This window comes from Geotrypetes seraphini, chromosome 2, assembly GCF_902459505.1.
Source record: "Geotrypetes seraphini chromosome 2, aGeoSer1.1, whole genome shotgun sequence".
In the NCBI taxonomy this organism is placed as follows: domain Eukaryota; kingdom Metazoa; phylum Chordata; class Amphibia; order Gymnophiona; family Dermophiidae; genus Geotrypetes; species Geotrypetes seraphini.
Genome location: NC_047085.1, coordinates 175587528 through 175599682, shown reverse-complemented (window position 1 = coordinate 175599682; position 12155 = coordinate 175587528). Strand labels below are relative to the sequence as shown.

Below are 12155 nucleotides of genomic sequence, written 5' to 3'. Positions count from 1 at the left end.
TGCATATGTTAAGTAGATTAAAACCATTTATAATAGCTAGTGACTTTAGTAATGTATTGCAGAGCATGGTTCTCTGTAAAATTTATTACTGTAGCGCATTATTTTTAGGAATATCAAATGTAGGTTACTTTCATTACAGATAATACAAAATGCAGTAGTGTTGACAGGAAAAAAACAGATTTGCTTCAATGACTCGTGTTAAAACAACTGCATTGGCTGCCTGTATAATGAAAGGCGCAATATAAAGTTTTAATAATGGAAATCAGGTATTGCATATGGTCAAGCACCTTGTTACTTTCATCAGGTGTTGGCTGTATATACCGTATTTTTCAGACCATAAGACGCACCGGACCATAAGACGCACCCACCTGTAGAGGAGGAAAAACCAAGAAAAAAAATTTTGGTTCAGAATTTTTTTCTTCTTGGTTTTTCCTCCTCTACACATAGGTGCGTCTGATGGTCTGGTGCTGGGAAGTCCGCAGCTGCCCACAGATTCCCGGTACCTTTTTTAGTGGCGATCCAGTGCGGTCTCCTGGACGGCTACTTTTGTCTTAGAAAACTGACGCACAATGCAGCAATTGACTGCAGCCAATCACAGAGCGGTGTGACCAGCCAGGAAGTGCAAAGGTTGCACTCCTGTATTGTGCGTCGCTCTTCTAAGACAAAGGCAGCCGTCCAGGAGACCACACTGGACCACTGCCACTAAAAAAAGGTACCGGGGGGGGGGTGTGTGTGTGTGTAAGCACACAGTATATTTGGTCCATAAGACGCACCCCCCTTTCCACTCCCTTTTTGGGGGTAGAAAAAGTGCATCTTATGGTACGAAACATATGGTATACCTGGAAGGAATTTGAGATCTGAAATAGCTCTGTGGCTGATGACAATTACTGTGCATTATGTAACTACAAGTCCGTCAGCCTTTTCAGTGGCTGCTGCAAAATTATGGAATGGGTTGCTAGGTACTCAATGCTTATGCAACACTATAGATCATTTTCAAAGATTACTTAAAACCCAACTGATTGTGCAGGCTTTCAGATGAATTCCACTTATCAGCAAAGGTGGAAAAAGCATGGTTAAAAGGTGAAGTGAAAGAGGCTATTAGAACCAAAGAAACATCCTTTAAAGAATGGAAAAAGGATCCAAATGAAGAAAATATGGAGAGACAAAACACTGGCAAGTTAGATGCAAAGCATTGATAAAGAAAGCTAAGAAAGAATATGAAGAGAAACTTGCAAAACATAATTTGTTTAGGTATTTCAGAAGCAGAAAACATGTGAGGGAATCTGTGGGACCGTTGGATGATTCAAGGAGCAAAAGGGGCGCTTAGGGAGGATAAAGCCATAATGGAGAGAATGAATAGAGTCAGCATGGGTTCAGCCAAGGGAGATCTTGCCTCACTAATTTGCTTGAATTCTTTGAAGGTGTGAATAAACATATGGATAAAGGTGAGCTGGTTGATGTAATATCTAGATTTTCAGAAAGCTTTTGACAAAGTTCCTCATGAGAGGCTCCTGAGAAAATTAGAGACATGGATTAGGTGGCAAAATTCAGTTGTGGATTAGGAATTGGTTATCGGATAGAAAACAGAGGGTAGGGGTAGGTTAAATGGTCATTTTTCTCAATGGAGGAGAGTAAACAGTGGAGTGCCGCAGGGATCTGTACTATTTAACTTATTTATAAATGATCTGGAAATTAGAACGAGTGAGGTGATTAAATTTGCAGATGACACTAAACTGTTCAAAGTTGTTAAAATGCATGCAGATTGTGAAAAATTGCAGGCAGACCTTAGGAAATTGGAAGACTGGGCATTCAAGTGGCAGATGAAATTTAATGTGGAAAAATAAATGTGATGCACATTGGGAAGAATAACCCAAATCACAGTTACTGGATGCTAGGGTCCACGTTGGGGATTAGCACCCAAGAAAAGGATCTGGGGGTGTTGTAGACAATATGATGAAACCTTACGCCCAATGTGTGGCGGCGGCCAAAAAAGCAAGCAAGATGCTAGGAATTATTTAAAAAGGGATGGTTAACAAGACTAAGAATGTTATAATGCCTCTGTATCGCTCAATGGTACGACTTCACCTGGAGTATTGAGTTCAATTCTGGTCTTCTTATCTGAAGAAAGATATAGCGGCGCTAGAAAAGGTTCAAAGAAGAGCGACCAGGATGATAAAAGGGGATGGAACTCCTCTCATATGAGAAAATACTAAAAAGGTTAGGGCTCTTCAGCTTGGAAAAGAGACGGTTGAGGAGAGATATGATTGAAGTCTATAAAATCCTGAGTGGAGTACGGGTACAAATGGATCGATTTTTTACTCTGTTAAAAATTACAGACTAGGGAACACTCGATGAAGTTACAGGGAAATACTTTTAAAACCATTAGGGAGGAAATATTTTTTCACTCGGAGAATAGTTAAGCTCTGGAATGCATTACCAGAGGTTGTGGTAAGAGTGGATAGCGTAGCTGGTTTTAAGAAGGATTTGGACAATTTCCTGGAGGAAAAGTCCATAGTCTGTTATTGAGAAAGACATGGTGCAAGCCACTGCTTGCGCTGGATTGGTAGCATGGAATGTTGCTATTGTTTGGGTTTTGGCCAGGTACTAGTGACTTGGATTGGCCACGGTGAGAATGATCTTTTTTTTTTTTTTTTAACTTTATTTAGTTTTTAATGCCAACAAAAAGTGATCTACTGGGCTTAAAGACCATTGGTCTGATTGATTAATGCTATTCTTATGTTCTTAATTATGTTTACAAAGAGTATGGAATGTCTGTGATTTATATGGATATTGGTTTTATGTGCATTATGCTATAACTCACCTATGTTTCAGTGAGAAATAAATTTTTAAATAAATAAAATAAATAGGGCACACGTGGTTGAATCAATTAGACAGCAAGTGCACATTCTCTGCAATAAATTAACATTTTAATATAGAACATAGATCTGCTGCCCAGTTTATCCAGTAGTTTGATGCTTTTTTTCTGGTTTGGAGACTACAGCAAAAAGGAATCAGAGATTTTGTTTTATTCTATCAACTGGCAATGGTTTATCAGTTGTAGAATTAGAGAGGTCAGTAGTCAACATGCCCCTCTGAACAATTCCAGAGCTTGTACAGTGTTTGGCTTGAACTGCGCTTGCAGTGTCAGCCCATCTGTTGTGACACACTTCGTTTTGACTGCTGGCGTCTTCTTTCTAATGCCATCTTATATTTCTTATTCATAACATACTTCATTATGGAGCCATAATCTGTTTACCATAACAAACATGACCCACCCAACAGACCACAAGAAATACACTTCCTGGAGTTGTTTAATTCCAGTATCTTAGAAGTCCTTGATCCTGTCCTTTGTCTTTATTTACTGTAATTTGGGCTGCACTTCTGTCTGCCCAGTCAGCATGTGGTTAGCCTGGCTTATGACTATGAAATGTCCTTCATGCAATTAATTTAAATATATTTAGGTATCCAGTTGGACATGACTGAGGAGTTAGGCAACAATGAGATAGATATATACACATATACATACACACACACACACACACACATATATATATACACACACACACACACTGTATATACAGAGAGAGAGGTTTTGAACTATGCTTACAATTGTTTTTTTCTGTAGTTCATTACATCATCCACATGTTAGAACACACCAGTTTTGTTCTGTGCGTTCTATCATGGATGACAAGTGCTTCTGAGAAGAGTGAATCTGCTTTCAGGAAAAAGTGAACGAAAACCAGGACCCATCTGTATCTTAGGGAAAGTTCAACCTGTTTTTGTCTGGTTCAGAGAAGGAGCTTCTCATTGAATATTAGAAAGTATTTTTATCCCTCTAGCGTTCTGTCTCTACACAGTTGTATTTCTTTGACTTCCGGAGGACCAGGCAACCTTGAGAGTCTTGCTGTTGCAGGGTGTTAGCAGAAAAGGTTTGTCCCTGCAGATGCCACAAAGGATCTACAATAAAAGTGGATACTCCTGATCATGTGGACAAAATTCAGAAAAGCTGAAGGAGAGGTCAGGTACTTGGCATCTAAAGATTACAACCCCCTCCCCCTATTTACACAACCATACAAGAGGTTTTTAGCGCCAGCCAGCACGCTAAATGCTCTGCATTGCTCTAATGCTGATAGCAACTCTATGACTGTTGGAGCAGCGTGCCAGCCGGCGCTAAAAACCTCTTGAATGGTTTTGTAAAAGAAGGGGATAAATGATGAAAATATACAGTCATGCCTTGGATGTGCTGAGATTCAAGGGTGTGCGATATCAATGTGCAAGATAGGTAATGTTGTAATCTTGGGAGATTTCGACTTTCCGGGGATAGACTGGGACCTGGGAACCTCAGATTGTGGCAAGGAGGCAATGTTCCTGGAAGTGCTAGGGGACTGCTTCCTGGAACAATTGGTGGGGGAGCTGACAAGAGAACACGTCACCTTGGACTTTGTCCTAAACAGTATTGTGGGGCCGGCTAAAGATGTAGAAGTCACAGACCGCTGGGGACGAGCGATCACAACAGGATCAACTTAAAACTCGATGTCGGGAAGGGGAGAGGCACTAAAACCTCAACCACGACTTTAAACTTTAAAAGGGGAAGATACGATAGCATGAGAACCATGGTGAAACAACGGATCAAGAAAAAAGTGGGCAAAGTCAAAACGGTAGAACAGGCATGGTCCCTTCTGAAAAATACTATCATGGAAGCACAAAGCCTCTATATTCCGCGGATGTCCAAAGCAAAGAAAACAAATGGCAAAAGAGAGCCGTCGTGGCTCACTAAAGAGGCTAAGGAAGCCATAAAAGAAAAGAAGGACTCCTTCAAAGCATGGAAACGCATGAAAACAACCGAAACTTGGAACAAACACAAGGATGATCAGAAGAAGTGTCACAGGGCGGTGAGGGATGCCAAAAAGGACTATGAGGAGAAAATAGCGCAGGAGGCCAAAAACTTCAAGCCCTTCTTCAGGTATGTGAAAGGGAGAAAACCCGCAAAAGAGGCAGTGGGGACCGCTGAACGACCAGGGAAGGAAAGGGTACATCAAGGATGATAAACAAATCGCAGACAAACTAAATTCCTTCTTTGCATCTGTCTTTACAAAGGAAGACACTGCAACAATTCCAGAAGCCGTGAAAGTGTTCAAAGGAGCAACAGAGGACGCCTTACCACAGTAGAAGTGGACTTGCGAGCAGGACGTGAGTTGAGAGAGCTCCCGTCGTTTTGGAAGTTTTTCTTCTAACGGATCACTCCAGTTGCCTTAATAGTTCTAATTACCTGCGGAATGCCCAAAAGATGGGGAAGGCCGAGGGGCAATCCTCCAGCTACTCCGGAAACCTCAACGCCGCGGCAGACTGTGATTACAGCGTTCACAGTCCATCAAACCTCTGCGGGTGTTCCTGCTGCTGTGCCAGGGGAAGTGCACAGCTTAGGCAGCGATCTATCGCAGATCCCGCATGGGCCACACACTCCCCCCATGCCCGGAGATACTGAGGCGGGACAGACGAGTCTGGAGGACTCACAGATTGGTGAGGAGTGTTTCGAACATCCAGCTAACCCGGATGTCAACACGTTGTCATTGACTCACGTCTTGGAGCCGATGCAGGTTGGGAGTTTTCTCCCGCTGAGATAGAGTGATGATGAGGGTTGACCTGCGTGGAAGGAGCCATATTTCAACAGGCTGATCTTCCACCCTCAAGCCATTCATGAAGCCGTCAGCGGTGACTTTGGATTCGATTTGGGCCGCGATAGAAAACCTACACGCGGTATGTACCAACTTTGTTATAAATACTTTAACCTTATCTGCTAAGATAACCCATTTGGAGACTTCTACTCAACTTCAAAAGGAAGAGTTATCTAAATTGGAGAAAACAACAAAAGAAACGAAGACTATGCTTGTTAAACTACTGATAAAATACTACTAATGAGGATAATTGAAAATTTGGAAAATCAACAAAGGAATTTAAACTTAAGTCTTTTAAATTTTCCTATTGCCAAATATTTTTCTCCTCTAGAACTGTTTAAAAATTTTTTGGTAACGGTGCTGAAAGTTCCAGACTCTAACTTACCCCCTGTACAAAAAATGTACTACTTAAAAAAGATTGCAGAGGACACTCAAGGGGAAAAGACTGAGTTAGATGTCTCTGCACTTTTGGAATCATCTGTGATAGAGGTGCAAGGTCGTGCTACATTGGTAGTTACGCTTGTGTTTCTACAAGATAAAGAAATGTTACTGAAATTATACTTTAAAATGAAACAGGTCTCCTATTTAGGTGCGAAGGTGAATATATTTCCAGATGTATCTAAGTGGACTCAATCTCGCAGGAAAGAATTTCTTACATACCGTACAAGAGTGATTTCTTTAGGGGCAAGTTTCCAATTAAGGTTTCCTTGTAAGTGTTTTATTTCTTATCAAGGGAATAAGTATATATTTTTTGAACCGGCTCAATTGGGTTTCTTTTTGGAAGGTAAAGGGCTTCCTACCGTGGCCCAGACTGAAACTGTATAATGTGGCCATAAAATGTTAGGAATGATGTATGTTCGAGCTTATTTACTCTTTTTTATTACATATTTAGTTTTTAAATCCTTGATTCCCACAAGGAGGTTTCTTAAAGCTTTTTCTCCCTTAACAGGTGGACTATATTCAAGAGATTTTCTTCTTTATTTTTGTTTCTGTTTCATATTCATTTGTTTAATGATGAATTGAAAAAGATGTATTCATTATTTCTTGTACAATTCTGTATATAATTATTTGAAATTATAAATAATAAAAAATATATTAAAAAAAAAGAAGTGGAGTTGGACCAGATTTACCGCCAGATCGACAAACTCAAAAGTGATAAATCTCCTGGACCAGATGGAATTCATCCAAGAGTCTTGAAAGAGCTAAAAGTGGAAATCGGTGAACTATTGCAAAAACTTGCCAACCTGTCAATCAAAACAGGACAGATACCGGATGACTGGAAGATAGCGAATGTCACGCCGATATTTAAAAAAGGATCAAGAGGAGTACCGGGCAACTATAGACTTGTGAGTCTTACGTCGGTCCCTGGGAAGATGGTTGAGGCGCTGATCAAGGATAGCATAACCCGGCACTTAGACACACACGACCTGATGAGAGCCAGCCAGCATGGATTCAGGAAGGGGAAGTCATGTTTGACGAACCTACTTCAATTTTTTGAGACAGTGAACAGACAAATTGATAGCGGAGAACCGGTGGATATTGTATACTTGGATTTTCAGAAAGCGTTCGACAAGGTTCCATATGTAAGACTCCTCAGGAAATTGCAAGGCCATGGAATAGAAGGAGACATACTAAGATAGATAGGCAAATGGCTGGAGAACAGAAGGCAGAGAGTGGGCATAAATGGGAAATTCTCAGACTGGGAGACTGTGACTAGCGGTGTGTCCCAGGGCTTGGTACTTGGGCCCATCTTATTTAATATCTTCATAAATGACCTGGAGGATGGAACATCTAGTGAGATCATCAAGTTTGCAGATGACACAAAGCTATGCCGGGCAATCAAATCACAGAAGGACAGCAAGGAACTCCAGAGCGACTTGAGCCGATTGGAAAATTGGGCAGATAAATGGCAGATTAAGTTTAATGTGGAAAAATGCAAAGTCATGCACTTAGGCAGAAAAAATAAGGAACACAAGTACAGTATGTCAGGTGCAACTCTGGGAAAAACCGAACAGGAAAGGGACCTGGGCGTATTAATCGATAGGACCCTGAAGCTGTCGGCGCAATGCACGGCGGCAGCGAAGAAAGCGAATAGAATGCTAGGCATGATAAAGAAGGGAATCACAAGTAGATTGGAGAAAGTAATACTACCGCTTTATAGAGCGATGGTCAGACCACACTTGGAATACTGTGTCCAACATTGGTCTCCATACCTAAAGAAGGATTTAAAAGTACTCGAGAGGGTGCAGAGACAAGCAACAAAGCTAATAAAGGGCATGGAGAACTTGGAATATGAGGAACGACTTAAGAGACTGGGATTGTTCTCCCTTGAGACGAGGAGACTGCGAGGGGATATGATCGAGACTTTCAAAATACTGAAAGGAATCGACCAAATAGAGCAGGATAAAAAACTATTTAAAATGTCCAATGTGACAAGGACAAGAGGACATGGACTAAAGCTAAGGAGGGACAGGTTCAGGACAAATATCAGGAAGTTCTGCTTCACGCAACGAGTGGTGGAAACCTGGAATGCTCTCCCAAAAGAGGTAATTGCGGAATCCACCGTTCTAGGGTTTAAGGATAAGTTAGATGTACACCTCCTTATGAGTGGCTTAAGGTGACATAGGTAAGGGTAAGCTAGATGCGCATCTCTTATGAGAAGCTTAGAGTGATGTGGGGACTAATACTATGCCAGGGTACACCTGGCGGGGCCTCCGCGTGTGCAGATCGCCAGACTTGATGGACCTAGGGTCTGTTTCGGAGATGGCACTTCTTATGTTCTTTTCCCAGTCTCTGGTTTCATTTCCTTCTGTCTGTGCTCTTAACTGTTTCCATTGCCTTCTTATCCAATTGCTATTTTTTACTTCTTCATTTTCTGCCCTGTATCCATCTTTGGCATTAACTTTTAACATTCAACTTTCTTCCATTTTTCTGCTTCCTCCTCATCTATCTACTTTTCCACATCTTCTCTTCCCTACTTTTCCACGTCTTCCCTATCCATGTGTACCATCTTATCCCTCTTTCTTCTCCCACATTTATTCCATTTTCTTCTCTTCCCCACCCTCCACATCCCTGTGCACAATGTCCTCCCTCTCTTTCCCCTTCCCTTCCATCATTGTGTACTATCTCCTCCCTCTCTTTCCCTTTCCTATGGTCTGACATAGTACTACTCGAAAGGGTCTAGAGAAGAGCGACAAAAATGGTTAAGGGACTGGATGAGTTGCTGTACAATGAGAGGCTAGGGAAACTGGACCTCTTCTCCCTTCTCTTTTCAACATATTTATAAACGACCTGGTACAATGAGTGAAGTGATTAAATTTGCGGATGATACGAAGTTATTCAGAGTAGTGAAGATGCAGAAGGATTGCAAAGAATTGAAATGTGACATAAACACGCTCGAAAATGGGCTGCGACATGGCAAGTAAGATTTAATGTGGATAAGTATACAGTTTTCATGTCGGTAACAAAAATCTTATACATGAATACAGGATGTCTGGTGCGGAAAGAAACTTGGGAGTACTGGTCGACAAGTCAAAGCCGTCCGCGCAATGCTCGGTGGCTGCGAAAAGGGTGAACAGAATGCTAGGAATGATTAAGAAGGAGATCACGAGCAGATCGGAGATTATCATACCGCTGTACTGGGCCATGTTACGCCCCCTCATCTGGAATACTGCGTCCAGCACTACTCTCCGTACATGAAGAACGACATGGTACTGCTCGAAAGGGTCCAGAGAAGACCAACTAAAATGGTTAAGGGGCTGGAGGAGTTGCCGTACGGTGAGAGATTAGAGAAACTGGGCCTCTTTTCCCTTGAAAAGAGGAGACTGAGAGGGGACATGATCGAAACATTCAAGATAATGAAGGGAATAGACTTAGTAGATAGAGAGAGGTTGTTCACCCTCTCCAAGGTAGAGAGAACGAGAGGGCTCTCTCTAAAGTTAAAAGAGGATAGATTCCATACAAACGTAAGGAAGTTCTTCTTCACCCAGAGAGTGGTGGAAAACTGGAACGCTCTTCCGGAGGCTGTTGTAGGGGAAAACACCCTCCAGGAATTCAAGACAAAGTTAGACAAGTTCCTGCTGAACCAGAACGTATGCAGGTAAGGCTAGTCTCAGTTAAGGCACTGATCTTTGACCTAAGTGCCGCCGCGTGAGCGGACTGCTGGGCACGATGGACCACTGGTCTGACCCAGCAGCGGCAATTCTTATGTTCTTATGTTTCCCCTTATGTCTGGGATCTTTATCCTCTCCTTCCCACAGTGATGTCAAGATTGTGCATCACACACATTTATTTGCTCTGTGTGAGTAGTGTATTTTCTTTTATGTTCATAACCTTTTGGAAATGAGGTTTAGTATGCAATATATGGTGTATATATATATATCTAATATAATAAAATGCTAGGCCGCGCATGCGCACTAAAAAAACATGTTCCCTGATCCGTCGCGAAAACACGAGTGCGCATGCGCGCGTTTTACGTCATCACCTACTCTCCACCTCGCGCCACCGATCACTGTCATCACCTGCTCTCCACCTCGCGCCACCGATCACTTGTCCTCCTGCACCATGCCACGCCAGGCATGTCCGCAGCCGGCCTCGAGCTCCTGGGGGCCGGCGGCGCGAGCCGCCCGGCAGTGCTGTGCTGAGGTCCCACCTCCCGCTTCCGCACTACATGGCGCCGCCAGACCCGGCCCTACACTGAGATCCGCGATCAGGTTGCCATGGAAACCCCGCCGCAGCCTCGCAGCTAGGTAGGGGGACAACACTCGCGCTTATGTTCAAGCCGCCGCCACGACTCCCCTCTCGAACCGCACCAGGATCGAGAGAGGAGCTGCGGCGGGGGCTTGAGCATAAGCACCATTGTTGTCCCCCTACCTAGCCGCGAGGCTGCGGCGGCCTTCCTCACCCGGCTCACATTGAATCCAAGTAAACAACCGGGGCTGCCTAAAGAAACCGGTGCTTGGCCCGCCAAACAATTCCTGCCGTTGCCAAAATTTGCCCCACCGTTCCTTCCCTTCCTCCATCATGTCAGTTCAGCTCCGTCTATGTTAAAAGCAGCTGCTTTGAAATTGGAGCCCTGCCGCCACCGTAACACGTTCCCTCTGCCGCGGTCCCATATGTCAGAGAAGGGGCGGGACCAAGGCAGAGGGAACTGCTACGGCAGTGGCAGGCCTCCGATTTCGACGCGGCTCCTTTTAACATTGGTGGATTCACTGCACCTGATGGAGGGAGGGAAGGAAAGGTGGTTGTGCTTTGTTGAGCCCCTCTTTGCCCTCTGACCCTCTCCTAACTGCTCCCTCCTGTCTCAGACCACTGGGGGGAGGTGCCTGTCTTCAGCTGCAGGGATGGAGGGAGGGAAGAAGAAAGAAGGGGCCCTGGCAAGCCAGTTATCAAAAGCCAACCATAGCCTGGGACCCCTACATGATATGAATAATGACCAGACAACAAAAGGTAAGAAAAATAATTTTATTTTCTGTTTTGTGATTACAATATGTCAGATTTGAAATGTGTTTTGAGGGAGGCTGCCGCCGTGGCTTTGGACAGAGGGGTACCATTTTCGTGGGAGCCGGCCTTCGGAGAGGCTTGGGACGCGGGGACGGATGCGGGAGGGGCTGCCGCTGCGAAGGGCTTTGGTGGGGGAGCCAGCCAAACCGCAAGTGTGGGGACGTTGTAAGCGCGGATTGGTCAAGGAGCCGCCGCTGCTGAAGCTTTGAAATTGCTCTCCCACCGTCACTCCCTCCCGCCCCGGCTCTGCCTCTGCCCCTGCCCAGGTTCAAAAGCAGGAGACATCTAGCACCCGTTAATCTAACGGGCTTAAACACTAGTATATATATATATATATATATGTATGTATTTCATGTGCTTTGCTTCACTAATGCATTATTAAACATTTTTTTATATTATCATCAAATAGGAATCCTCTTTAGCCTCAAAATAGGTTTGCAATATTTTTTTATGTGCTTTGCTTAAGTAATGCATTATTAAACATATTTTGAGCTTAATATCAACCTGGAGTCCTCTAAAACCCCAAAATAAAAGTCCCGTTCACCTATAAACAGATGCCTAAGTCACATCCATTTAATTCGTGTCTACCTAGCGCCCAACTCATGCTGAAAAGTAGACCTGGTTTTGCAATGCCTACATTTTAGGTGTCAGGTAGACGTGTTTGGGCGCTGAGCGGCATACGATTCTGTAAATGGACGTCCAAATCGAAGCCACTCCCACATGATGCCTACACCACACCTATTTTTTAGGTGCAGCTTTTTCTGGTGGACATCTATTTGTAGAATCGCGTCCAGCCTTTAGACGTCTAAGTTCCAATTAATGCTTGTAAAGTCCTTAATTGAGCTTATTATCCACTTTAATTGGACACCTAAGTCAGTAGAAGTCCACATTTTGGACGCCTAAAGTTAGACGTCCTTTACAGAATCTAGGCCAGAGCCTCCAACCAAACATTTAGAAAAATACCAGAAAATAAAAAAA

General features: G+C 43.4%; 1 protein-coding gene across 4 annotated transcripts in view; it reads left to right on the top strand.

Moving 5' to 3' along the window:
• ZNF516 (zinc finger protein 516) overlaps window positions 1–12155 on the top strand; it is a 368076-nt gene that overhangs the window by 79576 nt on the left and 276345 nt on the right. The gene's annotated exons all lie outside the window — the stretch shown is intronic.